We start from the raw sequence: 24175 nt of genomic DNA on the forward strand, positions 1-24175 counted from the left end.
AGTCAGTGGTGTTGTTTAACAACAAAAGTGGTACTGTTTTCAGTTTCAAGGCAGGGGAGCAATCCACGAGAAACTTGAAAACATTCATGGATATTTGGCTCCAGAACTTGGAAATTTGGTTTGAAGGACTAAGTTCTTGTGTGATTTTGGGGGGGCCTAAACATGCATGTAAACATGCAGGTTACATTTCACATCAGAAATTTAATAACCACAATCAAATGTTTCTCTAGTATTCCCATAGCTACAGTTTATAGTTGTATCATAGGTTTTCTGGTAAAACACACTTCAGATACCAGATTTTTACTCAACATTCACAAGCCCACATTTGCCACTCAGCTTTCAGTGAGCAGCCGCTGCTGGCAGAGTGTCAAGAAGGTGTCAGTACAAATTCACATTTGAGAAGACAGACGATTGCATGGGCATGTTAAGATTCATTATTGATCAGAACTTTGTCTCCACAAATTCAGGTTATTATTTTCACTGGAGTCAGGAGTCATACTGCTTTGATGAAGAAGTAACTTGGACCTTATCCAGCTATTGCTATTTCTAAAGTGATGATCTGGCTCTAAATCTGGCTGCAATGATGCATTGCCTCACCATGCAGATCGTATTACATGTGCCTGTCATTAGTAATGCTTCTAACTTTGACTTTTGAATGCCTTGAGCACAGAGCCTAGTGGTTTTTGTTCTAATAGGTTCTGTGTGTAAGACAATCCTTTTACTCTTGTATAGTGTTTCCACTGGATTGCTTACTACTGACAATCATGCGAAAAATTGCTGGATGTGCAAAATGTGCTGCTTAGGAGAACTTTGCAGTACCAGAATACTTTTATATAAACAGGTAACCTACACTGGTTTTCACCACAAAACTTCTGAATTTAATAATAAGTTCAAAATGACCTATCACTGTCTTAAAAAATTCTAATTTCTCATATTCTTTAATATCTCTGTATTACTCAGTAGTATGATGGACTAGTAAAAATTTTTACTGCAGCACAAAAGACTCCAAAGTCAGTGGTCCGAAGTTGCTCTTTTCTTTGTTAGAGCTTGTATGAGCTGATGGAAATGTCGGTGAGGTATAAAATTAGTGATGAAACCTGGATTAGGTCTGGTGTTTTTGGCTGCCAGTGAGTGTACATCCTTCAGTTCACAGTGTGTGACAACATCAGTACCACTGCAGCAACACCTGTGTTCCTGCAGAGCTCTGGCAGAGCAGCCACTGCAAATTCACTCACACCTCCCACACTGTGATGCTGAAATGCATCCCAAGCAAGGCCAAAGTGCTGTTGCTTGGAGAACAGAGATGGTCTGAAAGCCAGGGTCTCCTTTTTCATGCACAGGCACTACCATCAGTTCAGTGCTTTTCTGACTGCTTAGCCAGCCTAGAGAATCAGAGGTCAGGTGATACTAATTTTGCAGGGCAGAGCCATATTTTAAGTAAAAGCTTGATGACTGGACTATGTGTGTTTGTCCCTTCAAGGGAAATTTTTCTCCCTAAATTCAGATTCTGGCTTTACAGATGTCTATTCTAGGTCACAGCCAGCTCATTTTACTGTACATGTCTGTGTGTAGCGTACTATTGTATGCTACATTACGCATGTGTACTACTGACAATGTTAGTGTTTACCATTGTAGATGCTCATATTGATTATTTGAATGCCATATTTCAAGTTAATGTAAAATATGACTGCATTCCACTTTGTATGTTGCTTTAATATGTGTACTATTTTTTCTATTCCCATTAATCTATTTGTGGTGAACATGCCTGTTCAAGAGCTTGGTCTTCAAGCTCATTGGTAACAAAAGAAGTACATGGAATTCTAAAACTAATACTGTCTCAACATTTCTCCAGCTTAATTCACTTCCAGGGATGTTGTCAAAGCCTGATTTTGGAAAAAATCTTTTTTGATGTCATATTAATTCCATTTGGGATATATGTGATCATGAGAAAAGGACATTTGTTAATATTTCATTATTTAAGGTTATATCCAGGCTTTCTACTGTGTATGTACATCAAGATTTTAGTGTATTTTTCATTTGTCTATATGTTTTCAGGCTCTCGCCTTTTGCCATTCGCAAATGTTCGTGCATTTTTCATAAGTCAGCTAGCAGATTCATCACTGCAAATACAGTAATTTTTGCTTTTTTTATTTTATTTGTCATGAGCAATAAAATCCCCAAACATAATTCTAACTTTATATACCTTCCTAAATATATTTTATGCATAGTATGGATTCAGTAAGCCCTTTGGCCTGGTTGAAAGGATTTTCTTGTTTGTTTTTCTTTCATTATTTTAAATAAAGGTAAATTAATAACATTTAAAATTTTACATTAGAAATATTTATTAGTCATTACTTGGGTGCATAATAACAAGAATATCCCCACTTTGGCTTTATTTTTATTTAAAAGTATTGAAATCTTATTTAGTTGAAACCTTAACCAAACCAAATCATAGCAGTTCCTTGCCTCCCTGAGTTCTACACTTCACCCACCACAAAAATTAGAATATGGAAAAATAAAAAATCTAATACCAATGAGATAAACCAGCACAATGCAAAGGAATATAATTATGTTGCTCAGCTGTCACAAGGGCAGCATAAAAAAATGAAGTGACTCATCTCCCTTCACAGGCAAAGCCTGTTCAAACATACATATATAATTATTTATTTGTATGGGTTTGATTCTTTAGCCAAATGTCTCTGCTTTATAATGTGGTTTAACCATGTGGGGATTTTTGTTCAAAGAGCTAATTTATAGTTTTATCGTTGAGCCACAAAAAACTGTTCTGGGCTCCAATGTGATTAAGTCACATGCAAGTGCTATATATCATTAAATCTTACTCTGTATGAGTACATGAGTTCAAAGGCAGCTCTCCTGCAAAGATAAGATGCAATATGCAGTGATCAAGGGCTGATTTCTAGTGAAGTCATATTCCTTACTAAACAAATGTATCAGGCAGGAGTAAACTCAAGACCTCAACATCAAAACATTTTCATATAGCATTATAATTTTGACTTTTGAGGTAAGTGAACAATTGATTTAGACAATTTCTTAAAAGAAAGGTACTCATATTTGTAATTCAGAGGTGTATTTTTGAGAGTTTCACATATGATGTTAGAAGCAAAATTTATAAATATTGCAATATGCAAAAAATGTTGTACAGGAAGAACATTGGTATGGAATCTCTGAATAATAAGTGCCATTGATTTAAAAATTTTGACAAAATATGATACTCCCACTAGGTGGAGATTCTGAAATAAGAGAGAAAGATTTTTTCAGTGTTGGAGATACACTTTTGTAGAGAATTTTTATGCAATTGTCAAACTGAACTAAGTGTAACAGTTTTGCCTTCTAGAACTTAATGTAAATTTTAAGGCTGAGCAAATTGTATTCATGCTAATTTAGTGATTTTTTTTTTGTTTTTGTTTTTCTTTTTTTAACTGGAAGTTATTCCTGGTTTTTGGACAGTGTGTTAGTGGTTCATGTTTGCTGAAGTTACTTGGACAAATCTGAATTTTTGAATTTTCAGTCAGTGGGTTATTTACAAATTGTTTGCTTTGCCTGTTCACCCTGTTCTATTGCTTCATTCTACTGAATCAGATTAATCAGTGTAATATTCAATATTGCAATGCCTATCAGAGTAAATGAGAGGAGCCTTTTTACTTCTGTAACTGGCATCAGGAGGTACTTTGGCAAATCAAACTGCACTGGCATACTCCCGCATCTTTGTCAAAACAAAAATTAGGAAAAAAGAGAAATCTAGTAAAACCAGATATTTTTTGTGATATTAGTATGAAACTCAGAAAGCTGCTGTTAAAATAGGAAACTTCTTCAGCTCTGTGAAAGTCAAATCATTGCAGATAGTGAGATTACAGAGTGTAAACAAGAAACTTGCTGACCGCTGTCATATTTTGTCACTCTCAGCAAATATCTACTCTCAGACAAGCATCATATAGTGACCCACTTCCTAGAACTGATTTTTCTTTCTTTCATTTTTTGCAAATCTTTTGAAAAAATAGTTCAAAGGGAATAAAAAGGGTGACACTGATTGAACTTTCTGTAATTGAACTTGGCTGAGGAAATGTGGCTGTTTGGTACGATTTTCCTCCTCATTTAAGGAGAGATAGCAAGCCCTGTAAGAAATGAGTTCAGCTAGTGCAATAATAGTCTGTGTGATAGGTCCTTTGAGGTTACGAGTTTGTTTCTGCAAACTAGAGATGCAGGATGAGCTTACATAGATATAGATCCTCAGTATGGATATGAGATGGTGCGAATGCCAAAAGAGATCGGGAAACTGTCCTGGGCTCAGTACAGACCCACTGATGCAGTCAGAGCAGCTGTGGGAAGAGGCTGAGCAGTTGGAGCTGACTCAGCTGGGAGCAGAAATCTTTTGCGTGGGCATGTGAGGTAGCCTTGGGAAGATGGAATCAAACTCTACACAATGAGCTAACATCCACAGGTTGAAACAAGAGCACCTGAGTTGGAATATAGGGGAAAACTTTTCACAGTCAAGCAGTCCCTTTCAGTTGGAACTGTGATCCTATTTTACTGGAAGGTGTTACTATCCAGGCCAAATATACTGTTGGGTGCATTGTTGGATCTCCACTGTTGGCTTCTATCTTATGAAATCATTAAAATTTTAGAAAAGGAAGTCACAATGCTGCTGTCAAAACCATTCATACAGTCCACCGATGGAAGATACTCTATAGCAATCTATCTGGTTGAGAGCTGTTGTAATCTCATTTCACGTAATTACAAAGGTGTGACTTTACAATATTCCATTTTTCTATATTTGGTGTGTTTAAGTCAACATTTTAACAATATTCATCAGATTTCACTGTGACTTATATGAGATTTCTAAGTAAAAATGCTGAGCCTGATCACTTTTTAGTCTTTACACCTGTAGTACCGTTATTTTCTCTCAGGCCAACTGACATAGCTGTTTGAACACAGGAATCTCGACATGGCTTGTTCTTCTCTGCTTTTCTGTTTTTCAGAGTCCCCTTATTAATCTCTGTTCAGTATTGCTAAGGTACTGAGTTTAGCACCAACCCTGAAATAGGTCACAAATTAAGCAAAGCAAAGCTCTTGTGGCCTCTATGAATCATATCCCCCTTAACAAAAAATTCTACACCCAGTATTCTTTATTCCTCTCAATACAGAATTTAACCCATCATTGCTAAAAAAATAAAGTCAATAGGTTAGAAAGTATCCAGAGACTTAAACCTGTTGATTTTTCCAGCTGGTTAAATATGCCATCTTATTTTTATGGTTTCCCCTGAGTTTCCATGTGAGAAACAACTATGTGCAGTTTAGCATACAAAGATACTAAAAACAGAAGTTAAAAATCTCAGACTTCAAAAGAAGGAACAGAAAATGCCCTCTCAAGATGAAAATCAAAGTGACAGCTTAGCCATGAGTAGTCCATTCCCACTTTGGGAAAGATGAGATTCTGAGGAGAGGTACAGTGCACTCCAACAGGATCAACTTCACATACTTTCTAACAGGTGTATGGCTGATGCAATCTGGGGGAAAAGAGAAAAAAAAAATCTAAATATCTAATTCCACCTTTCAGACAGAATGCAGTTCAAGTCTTGCTTCACAGGGGATGCAGAAGGAAGAATTTCTTGCATAATTTTTCAAAGAGCTGTGATGCCTGCGTTCTAGTACAACATAGTAGATAATTGATTATCTGGGGAGGTGAGGCTGAGTCCTGTATATTACACAGGGCAATTAGATGTTTTATTTTGCTGATTTTCTGTTGCCCCTCCTTTAGTTTCCTTGTCTACTTTTGTAGGAATACATGTAGGAAAGAGGTGGAGTCTGGCAGTATGTTTGTTGAGACCCTCAAAAGTTCTCTAAAATGTTTGAAATTCATATTCTGAGTTCTCCATGGCTTGTTCCAGTTCTTTATTTGATTGTCTAGATTTCTAATCAATGCAAACATGTTCCTGTCATAAATGATCTGTACTAATTTCACTATATAGAAACAAAACATTATGAAGAAAGACTCCAAAATAGTTTAAATATTTTTTGCATAATGGCTCAGCAGCTGCATTTTGCATAGTCAGTTTTCCATTCAGTCCCCCCTGGGAACTGTTGTGTTCACAGCACTATTTGCATGCTTTATGTGGAACAAGGCTCTTTGGAAAGCAGCCTGTGTTATATCTGTAGGGATTTGTTTTTCTTTGTGAGGAGGGCACAGAAAAAGACATTTGGAGTAGAAGGTGGAGATTACTGACTCCATATGCAATACTGAAAGCAAGTACAGACTCAAACTATGCTTTCCCTTACCTTTTGTATCCTCTGTGTGTGTTCCAGTGCTACCTGATTTTTTGACCTATTTTGTTCTTTTATTTCTCATTGCTGCTCTTACTGGGAGTTATCTGGGGCTTGCTGCAGCTGGTGCAGGGTGCAACTGCACTTTCAGGAGAAACTCCTTCAATAAAGCAGCCAATGAAAGGTGACCTTAAGCTGAAAGGATTATGTCTGGTGGAGTGCTCGCTCCTGCATTAATATTTTTGAGGGCATACTATTGATGTTATCAATATCTTTAGGCACAACATCTGCTGCTTTTTTTCTCATTTGGAAGATTATTTTCTGAAGAGTTGCTTTGGGTCACATGCTCTTTAACACATGTGATGAAGGTCAGAAATCTACTTCTGCTACACCTCTTCTCTGTGATGCAATAGAGGTTTTTCCACAGAGCATCAGTCATACAAAGTTAGCAGAGGAGAGTTTCTGGATGTCTTCCGGTCTCTGCTATCCTCCAAAGATCTGTCTGACAGTAGCATGGCTGGTTGTGCCCTGTCAGACATTCTGGTTCCAGTCCCAGAGCTGTCCTTTGAGGAGGTGTACAGGGTAGCTGGCGTTTCTGAAGCCTTGTGGGGCTGTCAGTGGGCAGAAGTAATTGATGCTGGGGCTTTCTCTGAAAATTGATCCATAGCTGAGAGACTCTAAGCCCTCACTTCTGGCAGAAAAAAACAATTTTCTGTCTCACAAAAAGAAAAGGAAAAAAAAATTTTAAAAAGGTAACAAAAACTACTTTGAGCTGAGATAATGGATTGCATTTCTCTTACATCTGCGTTGCTCTTTTCCAGGAAAGGGCAGAGTCCATGATTATGAATCTTGATTTTGAGAAGAATGAGGAATACCTCCTGAATGTACTTGTGTGCATGGTGAGGAAGTGATACAGAACACTGAGAGATAAGCTTAGAATTATAAATTATAGCTCTAAGCTAAAACTGGAACTCATATTTTAACTTAAGACTTAAAACAAAATAATGGGTTTTTTAATGCTTTCTATTTTACTGAAAGAGAATATTATGTTTGGTTGCACTGGACATTAGAAGTTAGGGTTTGCAAGAAGAATTACAAGAGAAAATAGAAGTTTTAAAAAAGCAAGTTAACAGAAATAATTGCCATTTTCAATGCACAATTCTAAAGACAACGTGTAGCCAAGAATAAAAAAGGCATTTGAATCAAATGGCAAAAAATTTCTTTTTTATTAGACTCTCCTCTGGTGTCCTTGTGCCACCTGTGATTTTTTATTGTATTCCTAAAACCTCTTCAGTTACCTTTCTGTAATGAAGAATATTGAGGGCATGGTATAGCCTTTACATCTGCCTTGTTCTTTAAATCTGTTCCACAGTCCAATTTAATGTCTATAGAGTTTCTGGAAAAAAGAGAAAGAAAAAGGGAGACAGGAGAAATAACACCAGCCTTAATTGAAATAAGATGCAGAATTACTATATGGGGCAACATGAGTGCACAATTCAATCAGGAAACTCGAGGGAAGAAGGATCACAGAGAATGATCCATGTTTATTGCATATAGAAGGTTTTCCTAGCATAACCAACACTTACTTTGGTGTTGGACAGCCAAGTGCTTGACATTACAAAATGCACTATTCAGCATTTGGAATTTGCCAGGCAAACTGAGCTTTCTTATGCTAGGTGTCTGCCACAGTCTGGGGATTTTATTTGTCTTCATATGGTTTATCTGATTTTGTAAAAGTTGTTCTCTTTGCCTACTGTTTAAAAATCCATCCATGCTTGAACATGCTATAAACCAGATAAAATTGTTTATTTGAGCCCTGGCAGACATTAAGGTACCATGGTGAGGAGGGAAAGCATGGGGAGGGGGGAAGGAGGGGGTGAAATGAGTGTCTTTTTAAACATTTTTCTTGTACTCTATTATGCATGTGGAAGAAACCCATTCAAGTTGAATGCCAATGGCACAGAGATGTGAGCTAAATAAGTGGGGCAAAGAAGATGAGATAGAGAAATTAAGACTAAAAATTGTTGCTGCAGCAAAAACAAAAGGCTACTTCTGAATGCTGGCACTTGCTGGGAAGGGAAAAACAGACAAGTAATTGGGAAGGAAAGCCAAATGATACTGGGAATTGGTGATGAGGAGAGAAACCATAAAGATCAGCATTGGTGGAAAACAAACATGAACACATGCTTAAAACTGGTGAAGTAATGCTTGATCACATGGAATTATGGTGTCTTGTTATATTTCTTTAACACTTGTCGCTTAAAATCGTACAGCTAATGGTCTTTTAAAGGGAGTTAAGTAAGTGTAGCTTCTCCATACATGGCACTTTAAAATACTGCTTTTTGTGGGGTTTTACCCATATGTATGTGAATTGTATCCTGTCTGTCCATTTCCATCATCTGAGTTGTAATACCTGGAGGGATATTCTCTACCATATCATAGCTGAGAGTAAAGAAAGTATTCATAAGTGTTGGCAGTGGTAAGAGTACTACAGAAAAGTGCTTTAACACAACCATTTCTATAGAAAACTGATATTCCCTCCAATATTTTAATACAATAAAAAACCTACAAAAAATCATTAAATAATTAGCAGTACATTTTGGAAAGAAATTTTAATTATTTAAAAAGAAGGGGAGAAAAAATATCATAGCAGACTCTTAGCAATCTCAAATAAAATACAGTGCCTAACAGATAAAAAATGTCACAAACTTTTCTGGCTACAGAATTCCATAAGAAGTGCAGAAACAGTTTATGTAATTTGTTTAGTTCATTCATCTTAATAAAAGCCTCATTTGTTTCACTATTAAGAATTTTTTAATTGGCTCATATATGTCATTTGTTTTGACTTTGTTTCACACGCTTAACTACCAAAGGGTGTCTCAAAGTTCCATTGTTTCAGAGAGGAGAAAAAGCCTTTAGAAATAACTTCTCAGTCCTTTCAATGGCAGTATTTGAAAAATCTGTGTACAGTGGGACAGGAAAGTTTAAAACCCAAGACCTCATTATGCTTCTTTCACCCAAATTCAGTAATCTTGTCATATCTAAGGAGGAATTCCTGAATCCACCAAATCAAAAAAGGTCATTTTTAGAAACTCTGGCTTATTGGTGTACTTCCAGGTATCTTCTGAAAAATAGCTTTAATCCATTTGTATAGTGCATTATCCTTGAAATAAAGAGCTGAAGAATAAGTAATCCATTTCTGTACAAAAAACCTTGATGTCCCCATAACTTTCCCTGCTATGTTCAGTCAGTTTAATCTTTTGCTACTGTTTCCTTGTATTTATTTCAGAGCTTAATTCAGATATTGCTGCAGGCTACAGAGTTCACCAATAAAACCCTTTTTTGAAGAAGCACGTTTTCCTATGCTGGATACTCACAGCACTGAATATCCTCTGTGGTTTGCAGGTGGACTCATTAATGAACTTCCACTGAATTTCCAAAGTTTTTCAGTTGAACTTTGGGCCTTTTCTAGCCCAAACCTTGAACAGCTTCTTACAAAACCACTGGAGACCAAGTGGTTAGCAAACACAGGACTAGCAAACTCTACCTGGTTTATGGCAACTGCCTTACTAGTGTTTACTTTTCCTGGTGACATCACTGATAAAGAATTTCCACTTGTTCTAAACCAGGTACAAGAACCCTTTTGTAAAAGTAATCCACATTCTCCATTTTAATCTCCTGTGTAGCTCTCTGGTAGTAGTGTCAGGCAGGAATCATCTGCAGGCCTCACTTCCAGTGCTGCTGTGGGATTCCTGATGCCTCTCAACTGAGCCCTTTGCATTGTTTAAAGCTCACGTTTTTGTGTGGTCAATGAAAAGGGTAACTTATCTTTCCCCTTGTGTCTTACACTGAGGGCTCATTATGGAAGAAATCACCTGTAAAAGATGTCTGAGACCACCTCTTGTAAATCTCACAGATTTTATCTCTGGTCTCTATTGTGGCTTTAGCTATTCAGGGATAGAAATGTCACCCTTATTTTTTTTTAATAAAACATGCTTCTGAATACATGCTGCTCTCAGAAGTACTAGATATTATTATTACTAAGAAAATGCTTCCATTATTACTAAGAAAATATTTCCAGATATCCAATGGTTCAGTCACTCTGAAGTAAAAGTACTGTGAGGTATTGTACAACATATCCTCTCCTTCTCTTTAAATCTTCATGACCCAGTGACATTTTTTGGGGTTTTTTTTGTATTAAGCCTTGAGTATACATCCAGAGACAAAAACCATATCATTCATAGCAGCCTTAATGCTTGTTATTGTGAGGAGAAAATCTGCATTATTCCAGCTACCATCACTAACACAAGAAAATAAGAGAAAAGCAATGTTTTGTATTAATCTTATTAAACTGCAAATTGCTTTCTCAGCAATCAGAGCTGTATACTGATGCAAATCAGATGCTTACATAATGCTTTATGCAAGGATGGTGACAAGAACTGCAGTGATAAAAATACTCTTGCTGTGTTCAGACTGTGTTGCCCTTTCAATTAAAAAAAAAAACCCACCAGCAAATTAACTGCTTGAAAGGGATAATTCTGAAGTGGGCTGAGAGTCAAACACATCTCTGTACTATGCTGACTTGTCACCTAATTATTTTTTTGTTGGATTTCTTGGGTTTTTTTTTTTTGTTTTTTTGTTTTTTTGTTTTCCCAAGGTGCTTCGTGCTTGTTTTCCCAAGGTGACCAAGATGAACATCTCCTTTTTCATGCCACACCTTGGGACAGCTCTCTCATAGTGGATGCACATGGGTGCATTGTGCAGAGTGGCACATGGCTAAGATTAGGATGTGGTCTTTAGCTGGCATGCTGATGAAAAAGCAACTCCTAATCTAAGACATATGCTCCTGCATCACTATGCATCCTGACTTAATACAAATTATAGCATTTATGTCTGGCTAGGCAGTAGCTCTTTTTCAACATAGCCATGTCAGAAATTGGATTAGAATCTAATCTTGATTCTTTTAGTTAGTATCAAATTAAGCATATGTATACTAAACACATCTAATACCAGTTTAAATCTCTAAAGAGATTTTTTTCCTCCTATTTGTTTTCCTTCTCCTTTATCCCTTTGGAAAGGTCTAGTCTCTGGCACATTAATCAAATATTAAAGACTTTGTTGAAAATCAATTTATTTAGAATTAATAAATGTGATCTCCTAATAGAAAATGTATTAGAATAATTTTGTGTCCAACTACATTGTAAAAATCTAGTGTGAGCTTTTTACATTTCAGACATTCAGTGGTATTGATGACAGAGATGGTAAAGCTATGGTAACCAACTGATTAGAGATATAAAGATATATCATAGTAACTCTTTTTTCATTGCTAGATGACATGCATAAGCATCAAAGCTGGCTCAAACAGCCTAATAATTTTGAACTGATTATTTTGTCCATGTTTCTTCTCTTAATTTTACCACAGTATAAGATAAGGCAAGCAACATTTAATGCTGAGTGAATTCAGTCAGTTAGTAACAAATTTAAATAAAAGCTTATTTGAAGTTTTGTGGTTATAGCAGAAACAAAAGAGAATATATTGAGTTTAGGGAAAAAACACTGAGAATATTTTTATACTAAAAAGAATGTTTATAAGAATAGCAATCTGTAGAATCTTTTCAAGTATCTGTAGTATACTCCTTTTAGAGCAATGTGAAATTGCTGTGTAAATAGTATAGCTAAGGCCAAGTTGTGAGCAGGGAAGAATGTGACATTGTAAAGAAGAAATCATATCAGTAATTTGCATGATCTCTTCCCTCCCCCATATTTCTTTGGAGTCACCAAAAGCAAGAGTGCAGATTTCTTTGGATGCAAAGAGTGATAAATAAAGTACCAATAGCTGCACCAAGTTAGGAAAAGAAACAGGAGAAAGAGGACAAAAGAGAAAACAATGGCTGGAAGTTACCAGATATATTTGTCCAAAAGTTTATACTATCCATATGTCAATGGTACAGTATTTTGAATATTTGCATCATACTGAGATCATGCTGTGTTGGCTACTTTTAAAGCACATAGAAATGATATTTTGTATCTAAAATATTCTGAGCATGTGAGACAAAGAAGGTTTGGAAGAAAAGCAGGTGTCCAACATACCTTAGATTCTGGGCTTGATTGTGGTACTGATCTGGTTTAGATTGTGGTCTGACTGATGGCCAGAAACAATGTATTTTAAATGTCTATTTATATGTGAAATTGTTCACCCTATGTCAGAATTCTGTTTAGTGGCAGAGCCAGGAATAGACCCAGGTTACCTGGGAAACTAGTTTATTTCCTTATCCTGAGGTTAACTCATATATTGTCATCATAAATTAGTTGAATGAAATCCTCTCCTACCTCCTTTCATTTTAGATATTTGGAGGTATTAACTGTATTTCCACATTATCTAACTTCTCATAGTTGTTCCAGTATCATAACACTCTCATCAGATAATTTAATCTCTTCCCCACAGGAGAGCTCTGTGTAAAATATTGAAAAACAACCTAAAAAGAAATGGCAAGTAAAAATTTGGTAACAGCTGTCATATCTTATGTCAAATGCAACCTCTAACTCATGTCGTAAATAAAAATAAAATGTTGATGAGAATTATATTATGTCTTTCAAGACTGCTTCTGTTATAGGTGAAAATTTTATGGAAGACTGTCAAAAATAAAAGGAGTGAAGACATTACAATCTTTTCTGAGCTTCCACTACAATCACAGATTCAACTGAATTGGGACACTTTAATGTAGCATTTGTCTCTTTAATAAAATTTGAAAAATAGATTTGCTTTTTTACATAAAATATATTCTATAGTGGTATGCATCTTCCATAAGGTACCATTGTGTATAGCTGTTCTTTTTGGTATGCTATTGCTCAGTCCATGACTACCTGGAATATATTGGAAAAGGAGTAGACACAAAAGATTTCTTTATTCATGTGTGGAAATGGGAAGTAATTAAGTACCAAGGGCATGGCAAAAATGCTGGTTTTGCATTATTTTGCAAGGCTGCTTTTTTTCTGGTAGGGGAAAAAGAGGTTATCCTGAGAGGAGCCCAGCCTCAAAAACTGGGGTTTAGCTCTGCTGCCTTACAGAGCCAGATGGGCTAAAAGCACAACTTGAGCTCCTGCTTCAGAAACAAGAAAGGGTATTTGGGAGGCTGATTGGCATCAACATTAAGTCCTATCTGTAGTCACTTATTCCAGCTGGGTATCTCAGATGGAGCTGAGATGTGGCCAGGAGAGGAGATGTCATAATTTAAGATTTTGTCCTTTGTTACAAGGATTTCTCCAGAACTGCTTTTACTTCCTGTTTGGAAAATCAAGATGCAATATTTTGCTAGGGACAAATTTCACATTGCCAAGTCAAAGCTTCTACTTTTAACTCTGCTGCTTCAACACTAGATTTTGCGAGTCAGGGGGTTACTGTGCACACTGGGATCAAGGATGTTTTGCACTGATTTCTGGAGTGATTCTTCATGAACTTATTTGTTTGCAGATGAAACCCTATCATATATGCATTTGTCATGACATGGCTGTCAGCGATAGAACATTGACTGGCAATAGGTTTCTCGTAATTTTCAGGAAAATTTTGACCCCTAAAAGGATTAACTTTAGCTTCCTCACAGCTTCAAGAATTTCATAAAATGGATTATATTTTTTAATGTGCTTTTCTGTTCTTATTATTCCCTCTGTTCCCAGAATGAGTCTATAATGAGAGCCACTGCTGTTGTGCTGCTGCTGCTATAACCAATTATCCACAGAGAGAAATGAGAACTGACCATGGCACAAGATTAATCCATTCCCAATCCAGCATCTTTAACTTAACATGAATGGAAGACAGCAGCATATTTGCTTGTTCAGGCAGTGGTAGGAGTGAAAAATTGGACAAGGAGGCTCAGTTTCCTTCTAGGTATATATTTTGAAATATTGAAAGGCTTGAAAATCTCAATATATTTATATTTTTAAATTTTAGATTAAGATTTATGGTTTTTTTTCTAATTTACCATATTTTAAACCTAAATATTAACCAGGGGAAAAACTAAATACACATTTCACTGCAGCATGATCCTACAAGAAACTGGTAAACTGCTTGTGAAAACAGTAAAGGTGACAGCATGCAGAAAGGCACACAGCACATGGGAGTCATTCGCACACAATCCATAAATCCATCGCTTCTGCAATAGAATGTCGGCAAAGAAGCGTGTTGGTGTTGTTTATGCTAACAATTGTCAAAGCTGGATTGAAAAAAAGTTCATTGTGTGAACTTGGTCCAATATGTGAGCATAATTGTAAGGATTTTTGTATGTCTGCACCATCTCCAGACCATTACATCCCAGTTTGAAAATTTCCCTGTGAGGGAAAAATGATATTCCTAATTTATAGTTACTGATACTTCAGAAGTGTTGTTCTAGATTTCTTGTTCCTTGGCCATCATCATGGCATATGCCAATATTTGATGACAGTCTAATCCACATAGTTGAGCTCTGTTCCCTTCACATACTGCATGTTTCTGTGCTGTTCTTTCAAGAGCATTACATAAAATGAGCTGATAGAAAGACATATGATAATAATCATACATGCCTCAGGCTTTGTGGTTGTAAAATGCCATGCTTACACAGAGAGCATTGTTTGTTTGAAGTCAGCACTCTCAATAATCCATTATAGCTTTGTTTACTCAGGGGCACACAATAAGCCCGAGTTTTAACTCCAAGCCAAACACTTCTCTGCTGAAACTCACAGTACCCACTCTCACACCCAGGCTGCCATTTACCTCACAGGCATTATTTCAGCACATACTTTTCATAATATAAAATTGCCAGCCCAAAGCCATTTTGTGACTCAAGGGCACAATTATTTCATTACTTTGGTCTTGGGTTAAGTACTGTGTTTCTATTGCTCTGGTTCGAGAGCACAGTAGGTGCAGTGCTCTGCCATGGGGAAAGGAAATGTGAGACTCTGCAGTAGCCACATCCCAGAACTGCAGAGGCTGAAAGACAGGAGAACCTCTGAAATGGTTGTGGGAAGGGTGAGTAGTGTGGAATAATTTTGGTAAAGGACTTAGGCAAGATATTCTCACATCTGGAGGGGGGGAGGAAGAAAGAAGAGAAATCAAGCAATAAAGCTCTTTTGTTTCTTCACCCTTCCTATTTTCAGCATAAAATACAGCCAGCAGTAAAAAAGACAGGTGAGAAAAGGTGCACTTTTGTGCTGCTTTACACTCTGAATTCCAGTCCACGTATGGGACTGTCTGTCTTTCCCCTGCTTGTGCTACCAGTTGTTTCAGCTGAGTCAGAATTCAGCCACAGTTTCAAAAGTTTTGGTCAAAAACATTCTCATGACTGCACTGATAGGGTTTTCAGGACATTTTTGGCCCTCCAATCTCTAATTCCAGGAACTGTATGTTTAATTGCATGTGGCAATTAAAACATTAGCAGAATTATCTCAACCTCAGCTGATGTTAAGTGTGGGTTCAGACCAAGTTTCAGGCAAAGGTACTATTCTTATTTAGTAAGAGCTGTTTTTATTCTTCCTGTAATTGGGAGATTGGCTGGAGCTGTTTCTCATTAGCAATGTGCTATATGTTAAATTAATATAATTCAGATTATGAATTTTTGCAACCTTGATCTTGTCTTATGTTTGAAGGTAATTTGTAGTCTCTTCATTTTCATAATTAAATTTTAATTCTGTTCTAGAGGAAATACTTAGCTATGTAGGCTTTGGGGTTTGGGGTTTTTTTCTTTAATTTTATTTAGCTACAAAATGAATTAATCTCCTTCCCTTTAAGAAAATTGGAAAAGCTGGGAAAAAACCCCTCTTCTCATACTCAGCTGGATTCTCTTATGAGAGAAGCAGTTGTGGGACTGCCTGTGGTGCTCCTTGGGGACATGACAGCTGGTCACTTAAATCATGGATGACCTCTTTCTTGGGAGTGCTTATGTTTTAAGAGTACGTTTGCCTGCAGTTGTGTTTTCACATCTTGTCTGTTTTGGAAAGCTTCTCAGTTTCTTGTTTCTGTTTTGTAACTCTTATACAAGTTTTCCCTCTTAGTGGCTTCTTTTAAGTGTTGAGTGTAACAGAGAATCTTGTAAAGCTTTTGCCATTTTCAAGCTAACTGGAATTAAGCAGGTAATAGGAAACCCTATGCCAATGCAATTTCCCAGCATTGAGTGGCACTGTGACCATCTTTCATCATGTTCCTTCCTTATTTTCTCCGAAAGACAGTTTGTCTCTTATTCCTGCTCTGCTCCTGACCTCTTTTTCTGGGCTATGATTGAAGCTGAACCACATTTAGTGATGCAGTAATTTTCCTACACACTTTTTTTCATTAGAGGTCATGGTCTTGGTTCTGCTTGCTGAGCATCATTGCCATTTCTGTCTTCTTTCTTCCAACATTTTGTCTTCTTCACTTGTGTTATCACTAGAAGTCCCAGGTAAAACTGGGGTTTGTGTGTAGTTATGTGGGTCTTTAAATATCCAGTTTGAGTGGGACCCTTCCACACTGAACTTAGAATTTAATGCTCATTTTTTAATGCTGTTGAGTTTGGCTTTGTGCACGTAGATGAACATAGCAAGAGACAGGGCCTGCCCAAGAAGCAGTACAAGCAGATGGATAGAGCAGACAAAACTCAGGAGATAAGCAAAGGAAGTAGCTCATTCCATTGCAAAAAATAGTAGTATTTATTCCTTTATTTTTTCTATTTTGAGATATTTCCATTTAATTCTTTCTTGACTGTCATAAAATTTTTGGAGTCTGCATCAGGGAATCTAAATTGTAGGATAGAAAACATTTGAAATGTTAGGATTGTTCGAATTTACGCCTCTGACACATATGGCTGAGAAGTGGTCTTCTGTTGCCATCAAGACATTTTAAATGGCAAAGGAGTCCAGAAAGTATTTTTTTTTTATATAAAAATAAAAAGCTTCTCCAGGCTGGGCAATCAAAAATAATATATTTCCAATCTAATGGAGAAGCTCTTCCTCTTTATAAATGGGTGTGTGCTACTGAATAAAACCAAAAGCCAAGGCAATATAGTAGCCTGACAGTGATGGAGCCCAGAGCAGCTGCCTACAGAGCAAGCCAAGGGAAGATTTGCTCTGTGCTGTGGAGTGCTCTGCCATCCCCCAGAGGTTTGTGGCCCAAGAGCTTTCTCTGTCTTTGTATTCCAATGGCTTACCATTGCCAGCTAAATGACCAGACATTTCTGGGCTGGATTTAGATCCAGAGCAGCCCAGAGGGTGGGGAATACTGAGGGACAGTGCACCTCATTCCTTTGCCATCAGCAAGAGATGAATTTCCTTGCTCACTTTGGGCTTGGAAGGTGACCTCAGAGTTCTTCAGTTCTTTCTTAAGCTAAATGTTTTATGAGCATAGCAGAACACTGATGCAGTGCCCTATACATCAGAGTGTAAAAATAAACACTAATTGAGAGGGCATGTGTTTAATGCATGCTATAGTTCACCTTCTTTTGGAAAGTTATTTCTTTGATTGCTGAGTTGCCAGCAGGTAAAATGTCAATTTGCCTGTTTCTGGAAGAGTACTAGGGACAAGAAGACTTATTTAAAAATAACTAAATCAACATGATGCTGGGATGATATTGAATCTTTCTATAAAATATTAACCCAATTCCTCTTTCTGTTAGGGGGACCAAAGCTTGGCTGTGTGTCACAGCTCACTGGGTGTGACTTTTTAAAAAAAGCATTCACTCCACTCCTGTTTTAAAAAAACAATTTGCACTTTATTTCTGTGGCACCAAGAGATCACACATCAGCCAACACAGACAGGTAGCCAGAGTGAATCAATGACTGGCTTATCTCCCAAGGTCTGTCACCTGCTTTTATTACTGCTGACAGTGGAACCACCAGTTAAAGGGCAGCTTGGGATGACCAATTTGTAGATAACACTAGATTTTGCACACTAGCTGAGCCTACTGGGGCACAGGTTCCTTTAGAGTAATGATAGTATCAAAGAACTTCCAACATAAGCTTGCAAAGAAGCTTCCCAGTTTTATCTGCCACATGAAGCCTCAGGAATGCTTTCCTAAATAGGCGGATAAAAGACAGCAACAATAAGAGTAACAAAACCAATAGGTATATACAAGAAACAGTGTCTCAAAACCACACGCTTTTTAGCAAACAGAAGCAAAAACCCAACATAAACACATAAAGTGGGTATAAGGCATGTGGTAGTGGGATACAGTATCACATTTTCCATCCTCTTTAGGGAAGGCCACACATACTGTCTATGAATGGGAAGCAGCTGGGAAGTAATCTTTATCAGCCTGAAACATATACTAGCAATCTTCAGAGTAAGCTATATTTTGCAAATTACACTACTTGAACTGCCAAGTGGAAAGATATTTAATGTGAAGTGTTCAATAATGAAAGGACTTTAAGATAAAAATAAAAGTTCCATCTTAGCTCCTTATTCTCTGATATGGGAACATAAATACTTGCTCAGGATAGTTGAAGACTACCCCTACTTAAAAAAACTGCAGTTCAATGGCCTTATGTGGTCCTATTGAAAGCAACACTAAATCTCATTCCATGTCTCTGCATAATCTTCCACTGGCTCCTCTGAGTGTGAAATTCTGTCAGAAATTCTGTTATTTCAGCCATTTTATCATAATTTACTGCATTTTGTAACTCTCTGTGACTTGGACTCAGCTTTGTTTCCTGCTTGTTCTCTAGGTCTCATGATGTGTTTGCTCCTAAAGATTTAAAATTATTCTGGAGTTCTAATCCTGAGAATTAGTGGGGAAAGAAATTTCTTTCAAATATTAGTACAAACTTATTCAGACCCCTTGCTGGCTGTGACTTGAGAGCTCATTTTAGTCCCACGTGTTTTAGATGGATGAATGGTGTGTGTGTGTGAATTAACAGCACTTTAGTGCTGACTGTTAGAAATCAGATGAAGAATGTTCAGCCAGGATAAGTTTAAAAAACAAAAAAAAAAGATCCTACAAAATCACTCAGCTTTTTAATAATACCTTGGACAATGGTGGTGTATTTTTGAGAGACTTTGTACTTTGATGTGAGTTGCATCCCTTTGAGTTCAAGGAGAAACAGGTCTGCATGTTAGTGCAGCTGCTTTTCCTAAATATGGAAATTTGAAGGATCTAAGGTGAAAGCATCTATCACTCTCCAGTCCACAAACACATTAGTTGCTTATTTTACCCTGGCTTTAGTAAGAATGGCTTTAAAATAATACTTGAAAACACAGAAATACAGAGTGGCTGTGCCTGCAGTTGGCAGAGCCTTTGGATGATTTGTCAAAGAGGGATAGAGACAAGCTTTGTGCCTTGCCTTTGGTATTACCCAAAGCTGGACAATCTGAAGGGTATGAGGAATAGTGATGGGATGTTTGTGAAGGGCAAGGGACAAAACTTGGGAGCACCTCAGTCCAGTACTGATAGATATCACAATGTTCAATGGAAAGGATGTCATCATCATCCTCTGCCAACTTTGTGTTTCTGATTTTGCACAGTATGTTTTCCTTTCCTTTTTCTTTCACTTATAATTATTGCATTACCTGTCTTCTGCCTTCCATACATTTAGCCTTGGACTTGAGAGGAAACTTCCTGTGATATCTGAATTTGAGTCAGAATCTATCCAAAACCACCATTTATGTACCATATTGATAGCCCTGGGCTTTTGCAGAGCTCTTACTACCCATGGTATTGAACCAATTTTAAAGCACAGTGTTTCTTTAAATGAATTTTAGAACTAAAATCTGTGCCAGCTTTCTTATTGAAGGGCAGATAACAGGTTTGCTCATTTCCTAGTGGAAATTCATTTTTACTGCTTGACTTGATGATTTGAAAAGGAAAATAATTTAAAATAACAATAATGGAGATAATTATGCAGTTTGAGTTCAGGAACAGGTTCTCAGCATTCGACAGAGTATTGTTGAAATGCTATAGATGACAATGATTAAGGCAAATAATTGATATCCTCTTTAGAGTTTTTTATTTGTATCCCTGCATTCTCCTCGGGTACTGTCAGGTGCATACTAATGAGGAATTGTTAATAATTGATGGCAGTTTTGAGTACATGGAGCTGTGAAGGCAGGACTAGGTACAAAAAATATTTTTGAGCAGTCCATATCTGGTTTGAAGCATCAGATTTTTTTTTTACTTTACATAAACTGTAATTTCCTGGGCAGCACTAGGTACCTGTTTATAATTTTTCATAATTTTGATGAATGGTCAGATTCTCAGACTTCTTTTGTTTTTTGACATTTGTGTAATTCTCAACATCTGGAGACATCTGGATCATAGATACTTAAACTTTTGTGAGATCAATCTCACCCAGAGTGTCTTGGCATGTCAGCATATCCCATATCCTCAGTAACATCTGTAAATATATTCAAGAGGAGTTTTGGGATAGCAGCACTGATGACAACGATATGCTGAGGTACTAAGTTAATAAAGTTGTTAACAGCCTTATGAAAGAAATTAATTGATGATTACCTTGAAATTAGTACCCTAAATATATATTCAACTAATAGCATAGCCTAAAACATATGAATTGAAAAGTCAAGATTCTTGTTTTCAGTTACTTTCTCTTATGAGAACACTGAGGGGATGAGGAAAATTAACAATATTTTTTGGTGTTGATGAAATTGGAAACTGAAAAATGGAGAAGTAGTGAAAAATGACACCTCAGCTTTCATAAATTTTTTCACTGTGTTTTAATTCATTGTGATGTGGTAAAAAATATTTTGAAGTGTCAAGAAAAAGAAAAAGTATAATAGAGAACAACTGAACAACTGCCTTTGACTACAAAACTGAGGGGGTTTTCCATTTATATCTGTAAGGTCTATTTTTGCAGGTAAAATTACTATAAAGGTGTCTCTGTTCTTTGGAGTTCTCTCTGTAAAAGTGTGTAAATTTAGTCTGTGCTTTTGACAGGAATGTCACCAGCCTTTTAAATTTTGATTCTTGGATTTAATTCTTTTAATGTTGAATCACCATATTGACAGAAAAAGACAAATCCAAGGTGAAAAATAAGCCAGAAGGCCTCACCTAAAGTGATCATTTCACTAAACTAAAACAAAAGCGACACCACCCCCCACTCTCAAACCATCATGAATTACAACCACAAGTTTACTTTCCTGACTCAGCTTGGCTTAATTTAGCATTTTCATATTTCCTTAAGCTTTATATATTTTGATTTCCTTTCTTTGGTCTAGAAAGAGAAAGAATCATGTTTCCACATAAATTCTTCTCTGGATTCTGCAATGTGAAATTTTTTTAGTAAATTACATAAACAGATACTCAAAGAATACGCTGTTCACAGTTTTTTGGCCTGAACTACTGACAATTTTGTTTTTTTCTTGATCTTTCTGCTTGAAAAACATTGGATTTTTAGTTCCACAGAATGGCACGTGTCCAATAACTCCATTAGTAACAGAGAATAGTTTATTTTTTGGTTTGAGACCTCAGGATCTCATTGGGAGTTCCAGTTCTGTGAGGACCCAAGCTATGTCCTGCCCCCTGTGGCATGTCTGCACTGCTGTCATGCCACCCCTGGCATAGGTGGCATGACAGCAGTGCAGACACAGCCCAGGCCACAGCCCAGGAGGGAGCTGCCTGCACAGCCCTGCTCACCTCTGAGAGGACAGTGGTTGGGATCACGAGGACATTAGGGTTGTGGTGTAAAGCACATCTTACCCACAGTCTAGATTTTGTCCAGTCTTGTGGGATCTTTTACTTTATGGGTGTAAGTGATGTTTGGATCACACTGTAGATCTCTGCATAGAGGATACAGAGCCACAGAAGATGCTCTTCTTTTGTGTAAGAAGATGGTTACCCAAAGCTATAATTCAGCTGTGCAGTGTGAACAGATAGCAGGCTACAATGAATCTCGTACCTCTCAGAGATTTTTTTTTTGGTGGTAAAACGATATATCAGACACTGGTGAGTAAAATTAGTGGCCTGTAAATCTCACACTATAAATCACTCATGGGAAGTGTTAAAACATATAGCTGGAAACATCAATATTTCATCTGAGGTAATTGAATTAGTTAATAAATAAAAGAAATATGTGTGACCCTTACTGATTTTTTCCACTTTGAATATAATGGCTACAGAAGGGAAGGAGAGAGGGGAGGACAGGAGAGAGAGAGGGGAGAGGGAGAGAAAGAGAAAGAGGGAGAGGGAGAGGTTTTTTGCAGACTCCAAGTGGGAGCACCTCACAAGGGCAGCAGCAAGGAACAATATCCTTATGACCTAAACAACATACAGGCAGTTAAACAATTTGATCACAAGTCTGCTGAGTGTGTAAGACGGTAGTCCCAACTTAAAGCCACAAGAGTTCTGGTTTTAGGTAATCATCACTTGTGAATTCACCCTGTTTCATTTACAGCACACTTAATTGGCTCATACTGGTTGTGTCTGTGGTGCAAGAGGGTACACTTGGAGCTCTGCCGTGCAGTCCTGTTTGCTGACTGAAATCTCTTGGAGTAGATGAAAGTCCTATGGGCATCCAAATTTCCCCCTTGAGGACACTGAGATACATGGGGATATACTGCAGCTAGAATTCACAAAGAGATTTCAGTCACAGAGATCCACACATTGTCCCATGGCATAAGCCCAGCTACTGTATCATGTGAAATAATTTCCATTATTTTTTTGCTCCTTCTTCCAACATTTTAGATACAATTTATTTATCACATGTGTACACTCAGTAATAAGAGAAACATAAATTGCTGCAATTATTTTTGGAAGCCAGTCCATTCTGCAACCGGAGTTTGGAGAAATATGCATGTTTGTGGGCATATTCAAAATATAATATGGTCCAACCACTTGGAAGTTAAGTTGATATGACAACCTATCATGATGGAAATAGTCAGTAATCTGCATTATATTTTGGTAAAAGAAAAGACAGACAATTTAATTCATTTCTGTAATACAAGGGATTTTCTGACTAGCAGGCTAAATTTAAGCGGTAAATCCCATCTTCCTCCTATTATTAGATGTTCTCTGCATTCCAACTGAAGTAATTAAAACTTAGATTAGTAAAAAAAATGCAGTTTGTGGTACAGATTTGATAAGGGCTATACACTGCACTGATCAATTCTAAAACATATTTTAAAAAAATTCCTTTTTTGTTCTGGTTTCTTCTCACCTTCCTGTTTATCCCATTATAATTTAAACTGTTTTTTCATATGGGATTCACCAAACTTTAGCCATCTAGAAGTTAAAAATCTAGTCTAAGTGAGAGTCAATGAAAAGTAACAAAAACTTCCTGAGGGTGATAACACTTTATCCTAAAAAAGATATCTTAGCCAGATTGGAATTAATTGCTCTCTGGAAGTGGTCTAACCACTTACCTGTTACAGGAAATGCAGTTGTCAAATTTGGTGTAGAAGCCCAGCTACTATATAGTTAAAGATTAAGTCTGTAGAGTAGAAACTGTTTGGGGAAAAAATTCTTGGCCACAATTTAACACTTCCAGATATTCCTGTACATACCTGTGGGATTTAAAATAAATAAACCAACAAACCAACAGCAAAAACCCTGAACAAATAAACAAACAAAACCCTCGACAAAAAACAGAAGCTGACACAAAAATCTAAACCATTCCAAACCAATACACCTCCTGAATTGATCAAAACGTGTCTGGTTTCTACCAGAAATTTTCTGTTGACATCTTCTTGAGTTATCTTGAGAATCTTGGAAAGGCTGTCCCTTTATATCTGGATGGTTGAATAAGGCAGATATTTGGCCTGCTTGAGACCTGTTGGAGTTACTGAGAAGTCCAAACATTAAACTTCCAATGTACTGCACAGTCCCTTTCAGCTAGAGCTCTTTTTATGTTGCCCTGCTGAAATTTATGGTGTGCATACCTGATTTTTTAATCTGTAATTATTTTTGTGAAAGAGTGAAACTAGAGATTTTTGCATTGTTACTTAAAGTGG

The 24175-nt window shown here is 37.0% G+C and overlaps 1 long non-coding RNA gene across 1 annotated transcript; it reads left to right on the forward strand.

The window, feature by feature from the left end:
* The first annotated feature begins 6011 nt into the window (after window positions 1–6011).
* Window positions 6012–8529, forward strand: LOC137474083 (uncharacterized). The gene is made up of 3 exons (XR_010999133.1): window positions 6012–6854; window positions 7106–7178; window positions 8211–8529. It is a non-coding gene; the product is annotated as an uncharacterized lncRNA (long non-coding RNA).
* Window positions 8530–24175: the final 15646 nt, after the last annotated feature.

This window comes from Anomalospiza imberbis, chromosome 5 (genome assembly GCF_031753505.1).
Source record: "Anomalospiza imberbis isolate Cuckoo-Finch-1a 21T00152 chromosome 5, ASM3175350v1, whole genome shotgun sequence".
Lineage (NCBI taxonomy): Eukaryota > Metazoa > Chordata > Aves > Passeriformes > Viduidae > Anomalospiza > Anomalospiza imberbis.